General features: G+C 37.8%; 1 protein-coding gene and 1 long non-coding RNA gene across 3 annotated transcripts in view; one reads left to right on the forward strand and one right to left on the reverse strand.

Moving 5' to 3' along the window:
• The window catches only part of KCNN2 (potassium calcium-activated channel subfamily N member 2), a 583,536-nt gene that overhangs the window by 349,060 nt on the left and 208,601 nt on the right, over positions 1-25,875 (reverse strand). The window contains exon 4 of one of the 2 annotated variants that reach the window (XM_044925504.2): positions 18,923-19,004. The exons of the other annotated variant lie outside the window; for it this stretch is intronic. The gene's annotated coding sequence lies outside the window, so the exon portion shown is untranslated. The remainder of the gene's footprint in view (positions 1-18,922; positions 19,005-25,875) is intronic. 2 annotated transcript variants of the gene reach the window in all.
• Positions 1-25,875, forward strand: part of LOC112587942 — a 65,495-nt gene that overhangs the window by 36,578 nt on the left and 3,042 nt on the right. The gene's annotated exons all lie outside the window — the stretch shown is intronic.

Below are 25,875 nucleotides of genomic sequence, written 5' to 3' on the forward strand. Positions count from 1 at the left end.
ACTTTGAACTAGTTTTTGTGAATAAGTTCATGCAGAGAATAAGAGCTTTCAAGTCCAGGTTCAATCCATATAGTACAGGTTATTATTTATACTATATTAAGCAAGTTACTGTACCTTTTTTTATTCTATGTATATCATAGAAATAATAAAACCTATCACAGAGGGTCATCATACACATGGCGAATATCCCTTTCCAACATCTCCCAATGTCCAACTAAAAAGACAGCAAATTAAAAAGCCCAGATTCTACAAAGTCAGAGTGTTCGTGAAAACATGAAGTAAGTGAGAAATGCCAAGAACTATTAGCAAGGCAGAAAGCAGAACCTTAAGAGCGAACTGGTTAGAGAAAGCTGCAAGCTGAATGTGGACAGTGTGAAGAAGTGAAATCACTCAGTCCTGTCTCACTTTTTACCACCCCATGGACTGTAGTCCCCAGGCTCCTCTGTCCATGGGATTCTCCAGGCAAGGATACTGGAGTGGGTTGCCATGCCCTTATCCAGGGGATCTTCCTGACCCAGGAATAGAACAGGGGTCTCCCACATTGCAGGCAGATCCTTTACCAACTGAGCTACCAGGGAAGCCCAAAAAATGTGCACAGTGGTGGAAGATAAAAAGAAGCCAAGCCACACACTGCAAGAACAGTAAAGGACTGAGGAAAGGGAGGAACAAAGGATCTCAAAGATAGATGGTGTTTGTTCAAGAAGCAGTTAGGGCACTATTTCACCTCTCCTGTTCTGTCCTAAGACTGAAGTCTGGAACAACTGACCTGGAGGAACTCTGACCCCAGCATACAGCAGTGATGTTCACAAGGAGAGGCTATTATGCTGAAAACAGGGGGATTAAGTACAAGTGTCCATGTACCTGGGAAGAGTCTCACCCTTCTTTCCTCCTTGGCTCTGAGAAACGTTGACAGCAGTCTTAGTTCCCTGGGAGGAGAGCAAATAACTCTGTAGAAAAACGTCCTAACTCATGAAACATAGTGGGTATGATTGCACATCGATATGCTGCTATGTGGCTCAGCAACCAACCAAACCTCCAGTGTGATTCCTAGTACCTTGTGCTCAAATAAGAACAAACATCAAATGCCCAAAGACACTGAAGTAAAATGTCTCACACCAACATCAAGACAGACAAAAGTTAAAAAGCATGGTAGAAACAACATTTCAAAGAAACAAAAAACCCAAAGCTACCTGAGAAGACTCCAAAACTACTCTTAATTAGTATCCTTGGCAACAAAAGAAATATACTTATACCTATCAAAGACCCAGAATTAGCAAAATGCAAGCCTCCAAAACAATGAATAGCATTTAAAGTGTTCATTGTGCATGTTAAGAACAGCTCATGAACTCAGAACTTTCAAATTAAAAACTGATATAAAGCTCGGGGGGATGATGCCACAGAATTACTTATAATGTGAAAATGAGGATGTTGGTATTACAATGGGTATCTCCAGACAGCAGGGAATTTGGTGAAAAGTCATTAGCCTATGTCAACTTTAGGAAGGTGACTTAAGTTTCTTTTATGACTATCAGAGGCATTTACAAGAAATAGCCTAAGTTTCACTTATGTTCATGAAATAAGCTAGATTTAATTTTGCTTACATGACTCAAATAGTATCATCTGGTCAGGGAATACTCAAGTCCCATCTCTGTTTTGTATTGATATTTAATTTTAGCACACCCATTAAGATAAAATAGTATGTTATTAAGAAAAAAAGACATAGGTATGAAAATAATAGTTCCTAGAAACTAAATATATGATGGAAAAACATTTAAAAATTAAAAGAATACCAGCTATACTTTAATAAAAATTTAAAAATCAAAAGAAGTATTGGAAAATAAGATAACTTTTATAGGAAAGAAAAAAACAAAATAATTATGAAAAATTTATGGGAAGAATCAGAATTAGAAGATGAATTTAGAAAGATTCATTACCTGACTAGGTGTCTGAGGAAAAAATAACAGATAATTGAAAGGAGGAAAATTCAAAGGAAATAATACTTGGAAATTTCCCAGAATGAAATGGAAGACCTATCGAATCCCTGCAAGATGAATGAAACAAAGTCTTATGCTGAGACACAACACAATGAAATTTCAGAACACCAGAGACAAGGGAAATCCTTGACACTCCTAGTGAACATCAAGACCATCAGTGATGAGACAGATGACCAAGGTTGATGGAAGATCATAACAGACTTCTCAACAACAGTTTATTGTTGTTGTTTAGTCACTAAATCCTGTCCAGCTCTTTTGCAACCCCTTGGACTACAGTCGCCAGGCTTCTGTGTCCACGGGATTTCCCAGGCAAGAATACTGGAGTGGGTCGCAGTTTTCTCCTCCAGGGGAGCTTCCCAACAGAGGAATGGAGCTGCATCTCCTGCTTGGCAGGGGGAGCCTTTACCACTGAGCCACCAACAATGCTGGGAGCTAAAAGGAAATAAAGACATGCTTCCAACATCTTGGTGGAAATGGATTTTTCACCAGAATTCTTTCCTTAGACAAACTGTCATCTAAACACAAGAATAAAGACATTTCAGGAATTCAAATTTAAAAACACAGAATCAAAACAAACTTCCCCTAAGTTCTTTTTGGCAATTTATTGGAGGACATGACACATAGAAAAAAAATTAAAAGAAGAAACAATAAAAGAGGGTGATGTGCTTTCAGGAGCACTCTGGGAAGAAGATAGGGGTTGCATAACAGATTTTAAATTTTCCTGAATTACCTCTAAAGAAAAATCCAATAGAATAAATGAAACAAAAACTAACGGAATGGACAAAACCTACAACAAACCCCACAATGCATCTTCCACCATCAAGAAATATGAATGGGTGGGAAAGGACCACTGAAGTAGTAAAACCCGAGTTTTATCAACAGTGATGTGGGATGAAACATACTGGAAAGTGAGGTGAGGTGGAAGAGACATGGGAATTTCTAATTGCCTTGAGAACCAGAAGAACCAAACACTCAAAGTTTCTATTTGTTTCCTAGTCTAAAATTTGTTAATAACTTCCTCTCCCTCTTCCTCTCCCTTAGCATCTAATTCAAAGGAATATCTCTTTACTCTCAGGAATGCTTCAAAGGCAATTATTAGGCTTATGCTACTTTTTCATACTTACCCACTTCTCTCCCATCATTAGTAAATTACATTATCTATATTGTTAGAGCACAAGACTTTAAAAAAGCTACTATAATCCCATAACTTGAGAACATTCATGTAATTTACAAAGTCAAAAGGTTTTGAGGGACTTCTCTGGTAGTCCATGGCTAAGACTCTGAGTTCCCAATGCAGGGACCTGGGTTCAATCCCTGGTAAGGCAACTAGATCCCACATGCCTCAATTAGGAGTTCATATGCCACAACTAAAAGATCCTACATGCCACAACTAAGACTTAGCATGGTCAAATAAATATGCAATAAAATAAGTAAGTAATAAAACAAACATTTTTTCAAAGTTATAAAAAAAAGTTTTAAGAGTGAAGGGGATCAAGTTAATTGGGCCAAGACAGAGGTATAAACTGGTCTATACTGGCAAACTGGACATGTGATCATTCTATTTGTAACAACCATTTAGTCTTACTACTACAGGTGAATACATACTTAATATTTATCACCTGTCCTTACACTGATATTTTTCTACTCTGGCCTCCTGAAGGTCATTGTCTAGTACATTCTGCACAAAGAGTTCATGAGAGCAATATGCCTTGACTCTGAATGTTCATAGGAGTCTATTTATCCTTGACACTTAAAATTCACATAGTCTGAAGGTGAAAGGTGATTCATATTTCCTGTTAGTAAATTTTTATAGCAGCATTATTGAGATATCATTCACATTTAATGTAATTTACCCACTTAAAGTCACACTTCAATGGTTTTTAGTATACTCGCAAGGTTGTTCACAATAAACTGTGGAAAATTCTGAAAGAGATGGGAATACCAGACCACCTGACATGCCTCCTGAGAAATCTATATGCAGGTCAAGAAGTAACAGATTTGGATATGGAACAACAGACTGGTTCCAAATCAGGAAAGGAGTAAGTATGTCAAGACTGTATATTGTCACCCTGCTTATTTAACTTATATGCAGAGTACATCATGAGAAACACTGGGTTGGATGAAGCACAAGCTAGAATCAAGATTGCTTGGAGAAATATCAATAACCTCAGATATGCAGATGACACCACCCTTATGGTAGAAAACAGAAAGTTAAAGAGGACTGTGAAAAGTTGGCTTAAAACACAATATTCAGAAAACTAAGGTCATGGCATCTGGTCCCATCACTTCATGGCAAATAGATGGGGAAGCAATGGAAACAGTGACAGACTTTAATTTTGGGGGCTCCAAAGTCACTGCAGATGGTGATTGCAGCCATGAAATTAAAAGACGCTTACTCCTTGGAAGGAAAGTTATGTCCAACCTAGACAGCATGTTAAAAAGCAAAGACATTACTTTGCCAACAAAGGTCTGTCTAGTAAAAGGTTTGGTTTTTCTGGTAGTCATGTATGGATGTGAGAGCTGAACTATAAAGAAAGCTGAGTGCTGAAGAATTAGTGCTTTTGAACTGTGGTGTTGGAGAAGACTCTTGAGAGTCCCTTGGACTGCAAGGAGATCCAACCTGTCCATCCAAAAGGAAATCAGCCCTGAATATTCTTTGGAAGGACTGATGCTGAAGCTGAAATTCCAATACTTTGGCCACTTGATGCAAAAAACTGACTCCTTGGAAAAGACCCTGATGCTTTAAAAGATTGAAGGTGGGAGGATAAAGGACAGAGGATGAGATGGCTGGATGGCATCACCAACTCAATGGACATGAGTTTGAGTAAACTCCAGGAGTTGGTGATGGACAGGGAGCCCTGGCATGCTGCAGTCCATGGGGTCGCAAAGAGTTGGACACGACTGAGTGACTGAACTGAACTGAATGCATTATACAGTCTTTTGTAGCTGGTTTCATATATTTAGTACAATGTTACCAAGATTTAGCAATTTTATAGCAGGTATCAGTATTTCATTTCCTTTCATGGCTGAATAATATTCTACTGTATATGCAGACTCAAGCAAAATTAACATTTCAATGGAAAAAGAGTTGACAAAGTTTTAAAGAAATGGTTTGACTGAATTTTTTTCTCTATCAGCATTATAGTTGATATAGTTATCATATTAAGTATGATATGTGTTTAATATATACTTAACAAGTAGAGAATATATTTAGTAGGAAAATAAGTTTAATACAAGTAGAAAGTATTTTATATTTGAATAATTTTAATAAAAAGTTCAATACTTACTTGAATTAAAATGCTGAGTAGTTCATGAAACCAAGTAAAAACATGGTTATCAATATAGAGGAGAAATCAACCCTATTCAATGTCCAGGCATATAGACAAGTGGGAAGGAAAAAAATAAATTTCATGGATTTTTTTCCTATCTATATGGGAAATAGCATTCTCAATAAAGTCATCCTTTAGTGGGCCAATCACTATAACACCTTAAAATAACAGTTTTTTCAAAGCAAAAGGCCCTATCATTCAGTGAACACAGCACTGAGTGGTTAGTTTTCTTAGTGAGAAATGGTTAAAATTCCTGAGATCAAGTATGTGCTTGAGAAATAGTGCACATATCAATTCTAGGCATCAAGGTATAAACTATCTATTCCCTGTGCTTCTCACTACCACTAGTAACTACATTTTTGTTTGATGGGTATTTAGAACCTTCTTGAGAGTTTAAATTTTAAAATTACTGTAGCATTATACAGGTTTTTTTCCCCACTTTGATTATATGAATAGTAAAATTCACTCAAGTCAGTTATAGTAATACGGTATGCATGTGAAAAAAACATTACACCACGCTTATTACTAGATGGAGACGTGCTCTATCTAGAGTTCAATGGATCTGTTTCAACACAAAAGATGCTTGCTCTTGAGGAGGTTTTAAGCTAAGGACCTGTTTGTAAGCCTGGCTGCTCATGGACTCATTCAGGGAACTTTTAGAAGCTATTGATAAGTGAGTTTCACTCTCAGAGAGACTCAGATTTCATTGGCCAGAGTCAGAACCTGAGCATCAGTTTTGTAAAAGATGCCAGGTCATTCCTATGGGTAGCCAGGGTTGAGATCTACTGTTCTAGAAAGATGGACAGGCTGATCAATACACATTGGAACCATATAGTAGATCTGACCTTTGACATTGTCCTTGTATATTGAAAGAAATTAGCACTGAATGGATGAAAAGTTGGAATTTTAAGGAATTACATTTCATCTCCTTTACTTTCTACGAAGTTTAAGGTAAAATCTTCTACTGAGAGTGCAGACAGAAAGATTTAAGAGGTTGTTTATCCCAACAACTGGGGGACAGTTGGCCCATGTATATTTTCTGTTAGATTTGAGGACCCAGATGAAGTAAGAAACCTTGAATCTGTAGCAGCAATGATCTGTATCTGTGTCTGACTTTCTGTCACAGATGGAGAGGAGTGTGCGTTTCATCCTGTCAACAACATGTGAATTCCTCTCACCTTTGTTTCTACCTCTGAGTGCGTGATGTGGTGTCAGTAATGTTGATCTATGCAGACTCTGTAAGTGGTATAACAGATCTGGAAGGCAGTGCTAGTCCCAGCCCACTACCTAAGTCCCCATCATGGAATTTAGTTCTGACATGCACTGCCCCTTCTTGGTTTCATACATCTTGAAAATACTTCTGACTGAGCTGGGGCTTTTAATTAAACAACTGAATTTGATATCACTTTGATTCCTTGAGATAAGACATCTTCATTTTGTTCTAACATGACTTCAGCATGTAAATGGGGCTGGGTAACCAGTGTGTTGAGTAACACTAGAGAGATGAATATCAGTTAAGAAAGAGTTTAATGTTTTCTTTCCTAAACTGTCCTCAAGAGATAAATATAAGAAGACTTAATTTTCTGAAAGTCATCCTAAGAGAGAGACAGTGTATTAGGAGTGTTCCTGTTTGCCTTTCTTTCAAGGACAAGGAAAAACTCCTACAATGATTTTAAAAAGGTTGAGGGTGGAAGGGCAGAAAATAATGTTTCCAAACACCATCTAAATTAAAAGGCTTAAGATGTTGAAAATCAAGTAACATACATTAACTGAGAATTCATAGATCTTTCCAGAAAGATAACACAATACATTAGGTATGGATATTGAAAGTTAGCTGACAATTCATGGTCATAGAAAACATATGTGCAATGGACAGAATCATGGAATTGTATCAAGTGATACATGATTTTCAGTTCTTCCTTTTACACATGAGGAGGCCAAGTCCTAGGAAAGAAAGACCTTGTCCAAGGCAGTTTATTCACCAGCAAAAAATGCCCTGGATAGCAATTTTATCTACTGACACCATGAGGTGGTAAGAAAGTGAAGAACAAGACGTTCTCTGTTAAGTTCAGAGAGCAGTTGTTATGAGAGGTCTCCTCATAGTCCAGTGTTTCTCTGTCATGGTACAAAGCAGGGACCAGTCCCAAGACAGCAAGGTACAAAGACAGCTGTACCTTGCCTCAGCTCCCATCAAGAACAGCTAGCTATAGGATCCACTGTAGATGTCCACTAACTATGTGCCCAGTAAAGTAAAAAGTCTAAAAATAGAGAGGGATGTGATAAATACATACTGGATCTGGATGGGCATCAGTGTGACATTCTAAGTGAGAAATATGGACAGAACGATTCAAAATCAGAAAGAGGAACTAAGATTTTTGCTGGCTAGTCAACAGATTTGGCTTGGCTGGAATGGAGACTCTCGGTTAAGAAATAAGAGAAGGTGACAGACACCAGACCTATATAAATTCTTGAGTCTGTGACCTCACTCTACTCTATGGGCAAAAGAGATGCACAAGAGTGTTGCACTGGTGGAAACTGGGATGAAGAATGATGGGGAGGGCTGCTCTGCTCGTGTGGAGGACAGACTGGGCTCAGGAGGGGAGGCAGGGGATCAGCAACGGAACCCCTGGGGTAGTACTGTGAGAGTCGGGAAGGGCGAGGACGGTGAGGGAGGCAAGAGAAAGAAGAAGCTACTTGAGAGAAATTCACAGGACGACATGGTCTTGAAGAAAACATGGGGTGGAAAGGAAGTAAAGGAAAGAGAGGTAGAAAGGTGATTTGAAGGATCCAGGCCTGTGCTAGAGAAGAAATTTGGTGTTGCAGACAGAAATGATGAATTTAAGATCTACTTCTGAAGGAAAAAATCTAAAATTGGTTTTAGACACATTGAAATAAGGTATATCTTAAAAATTCAAATGGAAATACTCAGTGAAGGGATGGAGATTAGAACTAATACTAGAAGACAGGATAAAGTCTTAAGAGCTGTAGATATGGGAGTGCATGGATTTGAAGCCCATACATGATGTCACAGAAATATGTATCTTGGTTTGGCTGTTAGCAAATACATCAAGTTTTTTCTTGTTTTAGATTGAATTTAAGTAGTCTTTCAGGGTTGTCTACTTTGTAAAAGTAAAAACAAGACAAACAATAGGAGGAGAAAACAAATCCAACTAATTAGCAATTTCTATGAACTTTGAGTTTGAGGTCTTTCCTTGAATGAAACTAAAGAACAGTCACAGTGGGAAATTGAAAATTTAGCACTATCTAGCACATTAACCCGGAGAAGGCAATGGCACCCCACTCCAGCACTCTTGCCTGGAAAATCCCATGGATGGAGGAGCCTGGTAGGCTGTAGTCCATGGGGTCACTAAGAGTCGGACATGACTGAGTGACTTCCCTTTCACTTTCCACTTTCATGCATTGGAGAAGGAAATGGCAATCCACTCCAGTGTTCCTGCCTGGAGAATCCCAGGGACGGGGGAGCCTGGTGGGCTTCCGTCAATGGAGTCGCACAAAGTCGGACACAACTGAAGTGACTTAGCAGCAGCAGCAGCAGCACATTAACCAGGAGAAGGCAATGGCACCCCACTTCAGTACTCTTGCCTGGAGAATCCCATGGACGGATGAGCCTGGTGGGCTGCAGTCCATGGGGTCTCTGAGGGTCTGACATGACTGAACGACTTCACTTTCACTTTTCACTTTCATGCATTGGAGAAGGAAATGGCAACCCACCTCAGTGTTCTTGCCTGGAGAATCTCAGGGACGGGGGAGCCTGGTGGGCTGCCGTCTATGGGGTCGCACAGGGTCGGACACGACTGAAGTGACTTAGCAGCAGAAGCAGCACATTAACAATTGTAATTTTGAAAAATAAAACGATAAATCTGTCTTTTTCACACCCTCCCCTATCTAACTATAGTAGAAGGAGATGTCTTTGGAGAGGACTGACAGGTAATTTTTTTTTTAAAGGCTGTAAGTATCAGTGTGGTTTCTAATACTATATACTCTTATAGCAGTTTGGGTCTGGACATTTTAAATTAGAAGTAAAATATTGAGAAACAAATACTATTTTTAAAATAGAGACTGTCCTTAAGTGAATTATATTTATTCTTCATTTTATTAAGATTTAAATAAGTCACCATAAGTGTGTTTCAGGGGGATTTCTCTCTCAAAAAATCTTCCGAAAGATCTTTAGTCTAGTGATACATTCTGCTTAATGTTCCATTTACATTTGTGATGATAATACCATTTTGTTCTCCTATACCACCTACAGTGACCAAGGCTCATTCCTTTTAATTCACATTCTACTCATTTTTATAGATTATTTAATACTGCATAATAATTAGGCAATTAGGCCACAACCCAGTGCACTCTAAGCAGCATGGGAATGATCCAAAAAACACAAAATGAAGTTAATGTAACATAATAAGGACTGTGCAGTGTAGAAAGAAATCAGGTTACTGGTAAATACTTCAGTGTCATGAGGAGCCTCTGCAATGTCATTTAGCCAGTATTTCCCACATTGTGTGATTTTAACCAGACTATTCTCAAATCTGTTTAAAAACACATACATATTTTTTTAAAAGAGAAGAACCTTAAGTTTAAGTGCATGTCCTATGGGCTCTTTGTGTTACACACACAACAACCAAAACTCAGTCAGTTTTACCTATACACAGTGTTTCACCAAAAGACAGGCATGGCCTACTGAATTCTTTGACAGAAACTGTAGAATCCTCCCTTCTTTTGCCTTCATTTTGGCTTACTTGGTTCTACTATTCTTCAGCCAGCTGGCCAGAGGCTATATTCTTTTCAGTCCTCATTCTCAAAGAACTCAGTACAATGCTTTCAAACAGAGTCTTTTATGCAAAACTGGCTTGAGGCGATGCCTACAAAGTTTTGGAGTTTACACTAATAAGGAAATAGCAGGTTACGCTATGGTAATACATTGACCTCAAAATCTCAGGGGATTAACACAACAAAGTATACGTCTTTCTCCTTCTTCCTGTCTAAAACTGGTAAGCCCACAATGTGTTCCATGAAGCCACTCAGGGTTTTGGAGGCTCCAGTATCAGATGACACTGCCATTTCAAAAAATGTACCCTGTGACAAAGAAGATAGAATGTGAAGAACCGCCGACCTCATTCTCACTTCTACTCACTTGGCAAAGTTGTCTAGGAAACCCAGGGGGAGAAAAAGAACTGCTGGACACTAAGAACTGTCCTGACACCCTCAGAAGGTACCTCTTTTAGAGGCAGCACCATGAGCACAGAAAATTACTAGGCTTGGTGACAAGAAACCTGTCTAATTTGGACAAGATAATTCCATTTTTCTGGGCTTTAACTTGCAAAACGAGAAATTTAGGGGAAGAGGAACATTAGGATGTTAGAAACTCGTGTCCTAACACAGACGGCTCAAGGCTTTAAGTGGTAAGTTTCATCACATCGTAAGAATTTTCTCCCAATATTAAACAAAAGAGGTCTTAGTACTAAAATAGATTTGCTGCTTTTTGTTCAGTTGTCACGTCTAATTCATTGCGACCCCATGGACTGTAGCATGCCAGGCTCCTCCACTATCCCCCAGAGTTTACTCAAATTCACAGTAGTCATTAAATCCAAAGGGGCCAAAAAACTTAAAAGTCTCCTCCCTCCTTCCTTTATTGTCCAGAGCCTCTTCCACCCAGCAAAACAGCCTTGCATGGTGGGGCAAAAATAGAATGGCTTTCCTTTGCTATTAAGTTGGAATTCCTCTGTTAAACAAGCATGCTTCCAGAGTTTGAATCCAATTGGAGGTAATAAATATCTCTTCCTCATTTGATACATAATATCTGATATTTATGATTTTAATATCAAACAAGATATGTAAAATAAGGTTTATTCAAATTTGGGGGATGGAAACTAAGTTTCGTAAAGCACAGGGAACGCACAATGACAAGAGCTGCTACAACTCTCAGGATAAGAAGGAAAGGGAGCCCCACTCATGCTATTTCACTCGGTAAGTTTTCTAAGCTTCCTACCATATCTGCTGCCATTATACGAACATGGGTAAAGTACTATATTATAAAATGATTGGACTTGATGGGAAAGATCTAGAAAATTGTTTTAATTTGGGGGTTTATAAAATATTTAAGAATACTCTTTCTCTGAAGCACAATTATCTAGGTTGTTGCTTGACTCTCACAATATGGAGAAAGCCTGTGTCCAATGAAACCAATTTTGTCATGCAATGATTTCTACCTTAAATTGAATTTTACCAGGACTACAGGGGCCATGGCTACTAGGAGGAAATATAATCAGTAAGCTATTACAATTATAAAGCTGTATACTGTGCTTACAGTAGGGGTAATACCTTAGCTCCAGTCTTAAATCCAGGTAAGAAGCAGAGACCAATGTCAGGTTTGGCCTGAAGTTCAATGCCAGGTAACAAGTCACTGACAGAGGAGCCTGGCAGGCTACAGACCGTAGGGTCGCAAAGAGTCGGGCACGACTGAGCGACTGAAGAACAAGAAGTCACTGCACAAGCAAACCTAAGGACATGATGATCTGCCTGGATAAACTTCTAAGATTCTGTCCCCACAGTGCCATGTGAGGAAGCTCACTCACTGACTATAGCACATCTAAGTTTTCTTGGAACCAGAACAGATTCAGTGATTTTTACTGGATTCAAATTCAATAAAGCCATCTGTGTTCATGAATTAGCTAACAAACGGCAGATATACAGATTCCACAGATAGGAAACAGTTTATTGAATAAACCTTCTACAATTTCATGTTATTAATAGTGAAATGATCCTTATAAAATAATTAGTTAAATAAACCAAAAGTGGGGGAGGAAATATAAGGAAGCAATATATATATATATATATGTCTCATTATATTTCAGAATCTTCAAAAAGAGGGGAGTGGACTGTGGGAAGGAAGGAGTGAGGATTGGAAGACTCTCTCCCAGGAAAAACAATTTAACAGGTGCAAATTTAAAAGAAAAATTATTAATCATTCATATTCTCTGGAAATTTCCCTAAATGCATGTAACAAATGGATGAATATTCATTCAAGAAAATCTACTAAGTCTCAGTAGGAAGAGTGAGAGTCTGTAGCATCTGACCCATAACCCAGTCCATTACACCCATTTCCCCAGCTCCTGGGAAACTCTACCCTAGGCTTGTGCAGCCAAGGCAGGAGCCCTCTCTTCCTCCAACTCCCACTTTGAAATCATAGTTTCACTATAGGAAAAGGAGGCTTCTGCATTTCTCATCTCCCCTTCCTGCAACCCCCCATGTTGCAAAAGTGCTACTCCAGGCAAGTCCAAAAGGACTGGGTCTGTATTCCCCCACCCAGTTACAACGTACAGTGCAGGAGACGTACCTGCAATGCTATAATCTGAGAATACTGGGCCCTGATCACCTTTGCCTCCACTCGCTCATGGGATGGAAATTCCACACTGAGACGCAAGGTGAAAAGAAGCAAAACCAACAGAACTGTAGGGCAAAATAAGCAATTCAACAATGATAGCCGGAGGCTTTAATAGCCCAATAATATGTAGAACAAACTGGCAGAAGATTAACAGGAAACAGAAGACCTGAATAATTCTACAAACCAACTAGAACAAATCTCTGTAGAAAAACTCCACTGAACAGAATATACCTTCTTCTCAAGCACACACAACATTCTCCAGAGTAGACAAAGTGCTAAGCCACAAAACAAATCAAAACACATTTAAAACAACTGAAATAACAGAATGTATGTTTTCAGACCACAAAGGAATGAAATTAGAAATCAATAACTGAGGGAAATTTGGGAAATTGACAAATATCTGGAAGTTAAACACACTAATATCCTGCTGGTTAAAGAAGAGCAATAGAAAGGATTAGAAGAGGGTGCCGTAACAACTGTATGCCAACAAGTTAAATAACTTAGAAGAAACTGACAAATTCCTAGAAAGACACAAAACTACCAAAATTGACTCAAGAATAAACAGAAAATCTTAGTAGGCAAATCATGAATACAAAGATTGAATCAATCATTTACAAACTTCCCACAAAGTCCAGGCCCCAGCTGGCCCACTGGTGAATTCCACTCAGTTTTCAAAAAAGAATGAATACCAATCCTTTACAAACTCACGCAAAAAATAGAAGAGGAAGGGACATTGCCCAGCTCATTTTATGATACTAGTACAGCCCTGCTGGATAACATCACTGACTCAATGGACATGGATTTGGGCAAACTCTGGGAGACAGTGAAGGACAGAGGAGCTTGGCGTGCTGCAGTCCATGGCGTCACAAAGAGTTGGACAGCACTTAGTGACTGAACAACTGCCCTGCTACAAAAGACATGACAAGAAATGAAAACTGTAAAATAATGCCACTCATGAATACAGAAAAAAGATCCTAAACAAAATTGAAGTGAATTCCACAACATATAACAAATGTTAGATACTAAGGGGGAATTATGCCAGGAAGACTGGTTTAACATCTGAAAATCAATTAATATAATCACCATATTAATAGAAGATTGGGGAAAATTGTATAATCATCACAACAGAGACATAAAAAGTACTTTGAAAATCCAATACTACTTATAATAGAAGTGCCCAGCCAACTAAAAGTAGCTAAGTATCTACTTAACCTGATATAAAGTATCTACAAAAAACCTTCAGGTAATTTCATATTTGGTGCTGGAGAAGACCCTTGAGAGTCCCCTGGATTGCAAGATCAAACCAGTATATTCTAAAGGAAATCCGTCCTGAATATTCATTGGAAGGACTGATCTGAAGCTGAAGCTCCAATACTTTGACCACCTGATGCGAAGAACTGACTTATTAGAAAAGACCCTGATGCTGGACAAGACTAAAGGCAGGAGCAAGAATGAAGGCAGGAGGAGAAGGGAATGACAGAGGATGAGATGGTTGGATGGCATCACTGACTCGATTGATGGACATGAGTTTGAGCAAGCTCCAGGAGTTGGTGATGGACAGGGAAGCCTGGTGTGCTTCAGTCCATGAGGTTGCAAAGAGTCAGACATATCTCAGCGACTGAATGACAACAATATCATATTTAATGGTGAAAAAAACGAATGTTTTCTTTCCCTTAAGAACAAGAACAAAATAAGGGTGTTCTCATCACTTCTGTTCTACATTGTACTAGAGGTTTTAATTAAAGTAAATAACCAGCAAAAAGATATAAAAGATGTAGACTGAAAGGGATAGATGAACTACCTCTATTCATAGATGAAATGATCTTATACACAGAAAATCCTCAGGAATTAACGGAAATATTATTAAAACTAAGAAATTCAGCAAACCCTAGGGTAAATAAATTACAAAAACCCATTGAATTTTTATACACCAGCAGTAACACAAAAATAAAGAAAATCTCACTGATAATGGCAAAGAGAAAAAAATACTCAGATGTGCATTCTACAAAAGAATTGCAAACATACATTAAAACTATAAAGTATTATTAAAAGAAATTGAACAATTTGTAAATAAATGGAAAGACAGTTCACATGTTGGCATCCTCATCTGTAAAATGATGCAGTCAGGTTGGTAAACGATTTAGCAGTTCTTCAAGAGGTTAACAGAACACCCATTCCACTCCCAGGTATCAACTCAAGAGAAATGAAAACATATGTTTATACAAAACTTGTACATGAATATTCATAGCAGTATCATTCACACAAACCAAAAAGTGATCATCAACAGATGAATGGATAAATAAAATGAGCTATATTCATATCATGAAACATTATTCAGCCATAAAAAGGAATACGATACTGACACCAGCTATGACAGAGATGAAACTTGAAAACACGCGAAATGAAACAAGCCAGTTATGAAAGGTCTCACACTGTCCGATTCCATTTAGATGGAATACCCAGAACAGACAGATCCACGGAGACTGAAACTACACTGTTGCTTGCCTCGAGCAGGAGTAGTGGGGAAAGGGTAGGAATGTGGAGTGATTGCTAATGGATATGGGTTTCTTTTAGAGGGGGGTCAGATACTGTGTGAAGGATGCACAATGCTGTGGATACACTAAAAAACACTAAATTTTACACTTTAAATGGGTGAATGGTATAGCATGTGAATTATATCTCAATAAAGTTATTTAAGAAATATTTAAGAATAAAATCACACACATTTGTAGAGTAAATTTCTCTTTAGTCTTCAAAATTTTCCTTACTTCCTTAGACCTTCACTTTTTCATATGACCTTTGGAATCAGGTTTTCTGATTTCTCAAAAACTCCTTGAGGATTTGAGTTATAAATGAAGTGAGCTCATGGATTTGGGAGAACAGAGATTTCACAATGCTGAGTCTGACTTTCACGAGAAGGTTATATCCATACCCCCTCTTTATCGTCTTCCTTTTTCCAATTAAATATTTCATTTTTTCACTTGATGAACTTCTATAGTTTCATAAGGTTAACTCCTAGTTACTATTTTTTTTACAATAATGAATAAAATTTATTGTATGAATTCAGTTTCAATCTATTAGAGAATAGGGATTCTGTCACGTTTTATATATAGATCAATATATTTTATATATACATTCAATAAACTTGCTGTATTTTTATCAGTATTAAAAACTTACTTGTGTGGCACCTTGAATGCTCTGTGTACACTCTGTTTAGACTGCAGTTGACACCAGGATTGTACTTTCTAATCTCTGTATATTTTTATCATTCTTATCTTTTGTATTAAGACTTAGAATAAAACTTTTACACTGGCTTATTATTAACGTCCTAGCATTCTGAGACACAGGAACGTATATGGTATAAAGATAGTGTTTGCCTTCACTGTCTGTGGAAACATGCTGCAAGAAATAGCTCTGTGGCCATTTGCCTAGTTAATTGCTCTTCTCTAAAAGGATCAAGAGGGCCAAATGGTTACAGGCTGGACTAGGTCTCTAGGTTAAACCCGTAAGGTGCCAGGAAGACTGAAGCCCTACTTCCCTAGGTATTGACATTGCAAATCATATAAATGCCAGACTTTGAACACATCTCTAGCTCTTAAAGCCCAGGCAGCAGCCATTTATCAGGCCCTTGGAAAGATGTATATACATTTCTAAATGTTAGACTGAGAATCCAGGATCCTTTCTATCCCATTTCAAATAAATCAAAAAGCATGTCTTCTCTTTCATGAGGGAAGGAGGTGGCTGTCTCTCTCCTGTATATTAAAAGATTAAACTCATTTTTCTCCAACCCTCACCTAGAGTCAGACTACTCTTGTAGATTTGTCCATTTGGCTTTTATTGCGTTAAAACAAAGTGAGTCTTGGAATGAAGTGGTTAGGAGAGGCGATGTAGTTATTGTTTACTAAAGACAACTAATAATAACACACACACTCTCACTGAGAATGCCTCATAAGTCATACTGCTGCTGCTGCTGCTAAGTCGCTTCAGTCGTGTCCGACTCTGTGCGACCCCATAGACGGTAGCCCACCAGGCTCCCCTGTCCCTGGGATTCTCCAGGCAAGAACACTGGAGTGGGTTGCCATTTCCTTCTCCAATGCATGAAAGTGAAAAGTGAAAGTGAAGTCGCTCAGTCGTGCCCGACTCTTAGCGACCCCATGGACTACAGCCTACCAGGCTCCTCCATCCATGGGCTTTTCCAGGCAAGAGTACTGGAGTGGGGTGCCATTGCCTTCTCAAAGTCATACAGTACCAAATTAATAAACGTGAATATTAACAACTCACCATATTAGATTTTTCTAATGTTAAACATTTCTGCCTTCCTGAGACAAACCCCAATCGATAATAATGTATCTAATTTTAAACACTTTTTAATGATGGGTGTATCACATGAACTTCTGTATCAACATTCATATGGAGACTCTTGTGATTTTGTTACCCTTTTCTATCAAGTTTGTTATTACTGTTTTAAGAAGCTTAATAACTGGGTAGGTGGTTTAGCTTCTTTCTCTGTGACAGCTTGTATGAAATAAAAAGAATTTGCCCTTAAATAAAAATTATAAGCCTTGAAGGATTACTAATATATCCTGTAACACCATCTGAGCCTGGTGTCTTAATGGGGGAGGGTGGAAGGCAACTGGTTCCAAATCTTTAGTGCTTGATAGTTTATTTCTTCTCAAGTGAATATTTATAATTTCTAAATAAATTATGCCTTTCACTTATGCTTTCAAAATTAAGTTTTATAGTAGGTCTTAAGGCTGATATTGATTATGTTTTGTTGACTTTCAACTTTAGCGCACAAGCATCTCCCTGGCTATGCATTAATTTTTGTATCTGGGATCTTCCCTTCTTTGCTTTTATTTTTTTATTTTTTCAAAATGGCATTAGCTTTATTATTTTTTTTATTTTATTTTATTTTTAAACTTTACAAAATTGTATTAGTTTTGCCAAATATCACAATGAATCCACCACAGGTATACATGTGTTCCCCATCCTGAACCCTCCTCCCTCCTCCCTCCCCATACCATCCCTCTGGGTCGTCCCAGTGCACTAGCCCCAAGCATCCAGTATCGTGCATTGAACCTGGACTGGCAACTCATTTCATACATGATATTTTACATGTTTCAATGCCATTCTCCCAAATCTTCCCACCCTCTCCTTCTCCCACAGAGTCCATAAGACTGTTCTATACATCAGTGTCTCTTTTGCTGATTATTGACTTATTAATTATACTTTATCCAGTATGAATGAAATTTCTTTTATCAGCTCAGTCTTTCATATTGACCACAAAACTGCACTTTATTTTCCTCTCTCAGTGGCTATTTTCACCCTTTTCTCAGTCTTTATTCTAATTTCTGATGGGTTAATTTGAGAATACACTTTTGTAAATACTATCAAATACAATCCAGCCCTTTTTCATCTGGGATTATTGGGGGTTGCCATATTGTAGTCAAGTTTCCAGGACTATCTGATGACACCAAGTTGTAAGGCAAAAAACCACTTATAAACATGTACTGATTTAGTGTATTTGGTCATAGGACTAAATTATAATTTTCCACTAACAGATGGCGTCTAAGATTGCAGATATTCCACAATTCCTTAGTCAAAGAAAGAGGAAGGAAACTGACATTTAAATTTGCTAGAAATGAAATAATCAGTAACATGAAAAATATAGAGAAATGAACAATATGAATCAAGCTGCTCTCATTCTGCTCTAAAGGCTTTGGCCTCAGCTACAGAGTTCATCTCAACTATTACTACAAAGAAACACTCAACTGTCTCCTTAATGTAGTCACCATTACATTTCAGCCTGCTCCCAACACAACTCTCCTCAACCAGGTCACACCAAATGTTTTACCTGAATCAGCTGATGAGCACCTCTTAGCATGATTCTTTGGCTTTGGCTCCCTCCTTGTCATTAGCCAAATTCCTTGAACTTTGAGTAATCATCCAACTTTTGCTCATGGATAAAATGCAAGTCCCATTTGCCTGCTGAATCAATCACTGTCTTATTTTATAAGATTGCCAGATGGTCTAAAATAATACTCACATATAAGGATGGATAGTGTCTTAGATCTAAAAAGCATTCTTAACATTTTTGGAAGAGGAGATTTAGACCAAGAAAGGTTAAAAAGCTTGCACTAGGACACACACATGTACATAATGTTAGAGCAGGCCTTGAACTTCATTCTACTTACTCCTAGTCCTGTGCATTCTCCACTCTTTCATGTTTTCCCCTCTTTCCTTTTTCCCATTTTTAACTCCAGCATCCTGAATCACCTAGAAGATAGTACAAGATGCTCATGAAAACTATGAGCCATACTTATTCGTCATCCACCAACAACCTTTCTAAAAGGTGAAATAAAGGCTTATACTGCAGCATTTAAGTACTAAAAATGGTCTCACTAGACTAATAGATTTATTGTTCCTTATACTTAAAATTTTCTGTTATAAACGACTGAGATAAAATGACTATTAAATAATGCACAGACATATATTACAAAAATAAAAACAAAAAACTCCTTAGATTCAATAAAATTACACTTATTACAAAATCAGTTCCAAAAAGAATCATTTTAAGGAAAATCTGAAACCCCAGAAATTATGGTTAGTACGATAAGGAGAAAGGGATCAGATTTCTAACATCTGAGTGGTAATGGAGACAGGAAAATGGCAAGAATTTTCCATTATTTATCTCAATCTTTAAACAAAAGGGAATCACTAGAACTTCACTAGCTAGTTATTCTGACTAATTTTCAAAACATCAGCACATATTCTTAAATACAAGCATACATTCTTTTTTTTTTAATTTTATTTTTAAACTTTACAATATTGTATTGGTTTTGCCAAATATCGAAATGAATCCGCCACAGGTATACATGTGTTCCCCATCCTGAACCCTCCTCCCCGCTCCCTGCCCATACCAGCCCTCTGGGTCATCCCAGTGCACCAGCCCCAAGCATCCAGTATCGTGCATCAAACCTGGACTGGCGACTCGTTTCATACATTATAGTATACATGTTTCAATGCCATTCTCCCAAATCTTCCCACCCTCTCCCTCTCCCACACAGTCCATAAGACTGTTCTATACATCAGTGTCTCTTTTGCTGTCTCGTACACAGGGTTATTGTTACCATCTTTCTAAATTCCATATATATGCATTAGTATACTGTATTGGTGTTTTTCTTTCTGGCTTACTTCACTCTGTATAATAGGCTCCAGTTTCATCCATCTCATTAGAACTGATTCAAATGAATTCTTTTTAATGTCTGAGTAATACTCCATTGTGTATATGTACCACAGCTTTCTTATCCATTCATCTGCTGATGGACATCTAGGTTGCTTCCATGTCCTGGCTATTATAAACAGTGCTGCGATGAACACTGGGGTACACGTGTCTCTTTCCCTTCTGGTTTCCTCAGTGTGTATGCCCAGCAGTGGGATTGCTGGATCATAAGGCAGTTCTATTTCCAGTTTTTTGAGGAATCTCCATACTGTTCTCCATAATGGCTGTACTAGTTTGCATTCCCACCAACAGTGTAAGAGGGTTCCCTTTTCTTCACACCCTCTCCAGCATTTATTACTTGTAGACTTTTGGATCGCAGCCATTCTGACTGGTGTGAAATGGTACCTCATAGTGGTTTTGATTTGCATTTCTCTGATAATGACTGATGTTGAGCACCTTTTCATGTGTTTGTTAGCCATCTGTATGTCTTCTTTGGAGAAATGTCTATTTAGTTCTTTGGCCCATTTTTTGATTGGGTCATTTATTTTTCTGGAATTGAGGTGTAGGAGTTGCTTGTATATTTTTGAGATTAGTTGTTTGTCAATTGCTTCATTTGCTATTATTTTCTCCCATTCTGAAGGCTGTCTTTTCACCTTGCTAATAGTTTCCTTTGTTGTGCAGAAGCTTTTAAGTTAAATTAGGTCTCATTTGTTTATTTTTGCTTTTATTTCCAATATTCTGGGAGGTAGGTCATAGAGGATCCTGCTGTGATGTATGTCAGAGAGTGTTTCACCTATGTTCTCCTCTAGGAGTTTTATAGTTTCTGGTCTTATGTTTAGATCTTTAATCCATTTTGAGTTTATTTTTATGTATGGTGTTAGAAAGTATTCTAGTTTCATTCTTTTACAAGTGGTTGACCAGTTTTCCCAGCACCACTTGTTAAAGATATTGTCTTTTCTCCATTGTATATTCTTGCCTCCTTTGTCAAAGATAAGGTGTCCATATGTGCGTGGATTTATCTCTGGGCTTTCTATTTTGTTCCATTGATCTATATTTCTGTCTTTGTGCCAGTACCATACTGTCTTGATGACTGTGGCTTTGTAGTAGAGCCTGAAATCAGGTAGGTTGATTCCTCCAGTTCCATTCTTCTTTCTCAAGATTGCTTTGGCTAATCGAGGTTTTTTTATATTTCCATACAAATTGTGAAATTATTTGTTCTAGCTCTGTGAAGAATACTGTGGGTAGCTTGATAGGGATTGCATTGAATCTATAAACTGCTTTGGGTAGTATACTCATTTTCACTATATTGATTCTTCTGATCCATGAACATGGTATATTTCTCCATGTATTAGTGTCCTTTTTGATTTCTTTCACCAGTGTTTTATAGTTTTCTATATATAGGTCTTTAGTTTCTTTAGGTAGATATATTCCTAAGTATTTTATTCTTTCCGTTGCATTGGTGAATTGTTTCCTTAATTTCTCTTTCTGTTTTCTCATTATTAGTGTATAGGAATGCAAGGGATTTCTGTGTGTTGATTTTATATCCTGCAACTTTACTATAGTCATTGATTAGTTCTAGTAATTTTCTGGTGGAGTCTTTAGGGTTTTCTATGTAGAGGATCATGTCATCTGCAAACAGTGAGAGTTTTACTTCTTCTTTTCCAATTTGGATTCCTTTTATTTCTTTTTCTGCTCTGATTGCTGTGGCCAAAACTTCCAAAACTATGTTGAATAGTAATGGTGAAAGTGGGCACCCTTGTCTTGTTCCTGACTTTAGGGGAAATGGTTTCAATTTTTCACCATTGAGGATAATGTTTGCTGTGGGTTTGTCATATATAGCTTTTATTATGTTGAGGTATGTTCCTTCTATTCCTGGTTTCTGGAGTTTTTATCATAAATGAATGTTGAATTTTGTCAAAGGCTTTCTCTGCATCTATTGTGATAATCATATGGTTTTTATTTTTCAATTTGTTAATGTGGTGTATTACATTGATTGATTTGCGGATATTGAAGAATCCTTGCATCCCTGGGATAAAGCCCACTTGGGTCATGGTGTATGATCTTTTTAATGTGTTGTTGGATTCTGATTGCTAAAATTTTGTTAAGGATTTTTGCATCTATGTTCGTCAGTGATATTGGCCTGTAGTTTTCTTTTTTTGTGGGATCTTTGTCAGGTTTTGGTATTATGGTGATGGTGGCCTCATAGAATGAGTTTGGAAGTTTACCTTCCTCTGCAATTTTCTGGAAGAGTTTGAGCAGGATAGGTGTTAGCTCTTCTCTAAATTTTTGGTAGAATTCAGCTGTGAAGCCGTCTGGACCTGGGCTTTTGTTTGCTGGAAGATTTTTGATTACAGTTTCAATTTCCGTGCTTGTGATGGGTCTGTTAAGATTTTCTATTTCTTCCTGGCCCAGTTTTGGAAAGTTGTACTTTTCTAAGAATTTGTCCATTTCTTCCACGTTGTCCATTTTATTGGCATACAATTGTTGGTAGTAGTCTCTTATGATCCTTTGTATTTCTGTGTTGTCTGTTGTGATCTCTCCATTTTCATTTCTAATTTTATTGATTTGATTTTTCTCCCTTGTTTCTTGATGAGTCTGGCTAATGGTTTGTCAATTTTATTTATCCGTTCAAAGAACCAGCTTTTGGCTTTGTTGATTTTTGCTATGGTCTCTTTTGTTTCTTTTGCATTTATTTCTGCCCTAATTTTTAAGATTTCTTTCCTTCTACTAACCCTGGGGTTCTTCATTTCTTCCTTTTCTAGTTGCTTTAGGTGTAGAGTTAGGTTATTTATTTGACTTTTTTCTTGTTTCTTGAGGTATGCCTGTATTGCTATGAACTTTCCCCTTAGGACTGCTTTTACTGTGTCCCACAGGTTTTGGGTTGTTGTGTTTTCATTTTCATTTGTTTCTATGCAAATTTTGATTTCTTTTCTAATTTCTTCTGTGATTTGTTGGTTATTCAGCAGCGTGTTGTTCAGCCTCCGTATGTTGGAATTTAGGGAATGGCAAGACATACTTAAAGTGATGAAAGAAAATAACCTACAGCCCAGATTATTGTACCCAGCAAGGATCTCATTCAACTATGAAGGAGAAATCAAAAGCTTTTCAGACAAGCAAAAGCTGAGAGAATTCAGCACCACCAAACCAGCTCTCCAACAAATACTAAAGGATATTCTCTAGACAGGAAACACAAAAACGGTGTATAAATTCGAACCCAAAACAATAAAGTAAATGGCAACAGGATCATACTTATCAGTAATTACCTTAAACGTAAATGGGTTGAATGCCCCAACCAAAAGACAAAGACTGGCTGAATGGATACAAAAACAAGACCCCTACATATGTTGTCTACAAGAGACCCACCTCAAAACAGAGGACACATACAGACTGAAAGTGAAGGGCTGGAAAAAGATTTTCCATGCAAATAGGGACCCAAAGAAAGCAGGAGTAGCAATACTCATATCAGATAAAATAGACTTTAAAACAAAGGCTGTGAAAAGAGACAAAGAAGGTCACTACATAATGATCCAAGGATCAATCCAAGAAGAAGATATAGCAATTATAAATATATATGCACCCAACACGGGAGCACCGCAGTATGTAAGACAAATGCTAACAAGTATGAAAGGAGAAATTAACAATAACACAATAATAGTGGGAGACTTTAATACCCCACTCACACCTATGGATAGATCAACTAAACAAAAAATTAGCAAGGAAACACAAACTTTAAACGATACAATAGACCAGTTAGACCTAATTGATATCTATAGGACATTTCATCCCAAAACAATGAATTTCACTTTCTTCTCAAGCGCACATGGAACCTTCTCCAGGATAGATCACATCCTGGGCCATAAATCTAGCCTTGGTAAATTCAAAAAAAAATAGAAATCATTCCAAGCATCTTTTCTGACCACAATGCAGTAAGATTAGATCTCAATTACAGAAGAAAAACTATTACAATTTCCAACATATGGAGGCTGAACAACACGCTGCTGAATAACCAACAAGCATACATCCTTAACCTTGTGGCCAAGGTAAATTTGATAAAAATATCAGAGCACAGGGCCATAGTATAATATTATTCTAAAGAGGGCTTCCTTTGTGGCTCACTGATAAAGAACTGTCCATGCACGAGACACAGGTTTGATCCTTGGTCCAGGAAGATGCCACATGCTGCGGTGCAACTAAGCCCATGTACCACAACTACTGAGCCAGCGCTCTAGAGCCCATGAGCAGCAACTACTGAGCTGACAAATTCCAACTACAGAAGCCCACGTACCTAGAGCCTATGCATTGCAAGAGAAACCACTGCAATGAGAAACCCACATACTGCAACTAGAGAGTAGCCCTCAATTGCTGCAACTGGAGATGGTCCATGCATAGCAATGAAGATCCAGTGCAGCCATAAATAAATCTTAAAAAATAATATTGTAAAGGGTAACTCATACTCAAAATTATAAACTTTTCTCAATAATTCTGAAATCATGGCATATAGTTTCTTCACGATTGTAGAATATGAAATCAAAAACTCAATTTCAGAAGCTTTTATTTCTATAGCTTTCTTTATATTTTGATCTGACTCACTTGCTTTAATTGCCCAGTACTGTGAGGAGTTTATCAACATTGTTACCAAGCTGATAACGCTTTGGGGTTTTACCCGTTAAGTCATCCCTTTTGAATTCCTCACCAATCAAAGCATTTCCAAATGCTCTTCGGCAGTCCTGATCATTTATAGCATTTATTTATCAGTTAGGCATTGTACCTTAAGTTCTTTGCAGTAAACACAAGCTTTTCACATTTCACCATCCATAGAACAAACTAAAACATCTAAGTACTCAGAATGCTATAGATATAAGGGCAGAGATGAGGAAGTGAACAATGTGAACTAGTGGAAGAAACACTAGACTAAAAGCTATTAGATCATGTCTAAGATCTAAAGGAGAGATAAGAAAGCCTTCCTCAGCAATCAATGCAAAGAAATAGAGGAAAACAACAGAATGGGAAAGACTAGAGATCTCTCCAAGAAAATTAGAGATACCAAGGGAACATTTCATGCAAAGATGGGCTCGATAAAGGACAGAAATGGTATGGACCACACAGAAGCAGAAGATATTAAGAAGAGGTGGCAAGAATACACAGAAGAACTGTACAAAAAAGATCTTCACGACCCAGATAATTATGACGGTTTGATCACTTACCTAGAGCCAGACATCCTGGAATGTGAAGTCAAGTGGGTCTTAGGAAGCATCATTAGGAACAAAGCTAGTGGAGGTGATGGAATTCCAGCTGAACTATTTCAAATCCTAAAAGACGATGCTGAGAAAGTGCTGCATTCAATATACCAGTAAATTTGGAAAACTCAGCAGCAGCCACACTACTGGAAATGGTCAGTATGCATTCGAATCCCAAAGAAAGGCAATGCCAAAGAATGCCCAAACTACCGCACAATTGCACTCATCTCACATGCTAGTAAAGTAATGCTTACAATTCTCCAAGCAAGGCTTCAACAATATGTGAACTATGAACTTCCAGATGTTCAAGCTGGTTTTAGAAAAGGCAGAGGAACCAGAGATCAAATTGCCAACATCTGCTGGATCATGGAAAAAGCAAGAGAGTTCCAGAAAAACATATATTTCTGCTTTATTGACTATGCCAAAGTCTTTGACTGTGTGGATCGCAATAAACTGTAGAAAATTCTGAAAGAGATGGGAATATCAGACCACCTGACCTGCCTCTTGAGAAACCTGTATGCAGGTCAGGAAGCAACAGTTAGAACTGGACATGGAACAACAGACTGGTTCCAAATAGGAAAAGGAGTACATCAAGGCTGTAAATTGTCACCCTGCTTAATTAACTTATATGCAGAGTACATCATGAGAAATGCTGGGCTGAAGAAGCACAAGCTGGAATCAAGATTGC

This window comes from Bubalus bubalis, chromosome 11, assembly GCF_019923935.1.
Source record: "Bubalus bubalis isolate 160015118507 breed Murrah chromosome 11, NDDB_SH_1, whole genome shotgun sequence".
NCBI lineage: Eukaryota > Metazoa > Chordata > Mammalia > Artiodactyla > Bovidae > Bubalus > Bubalus bubalis.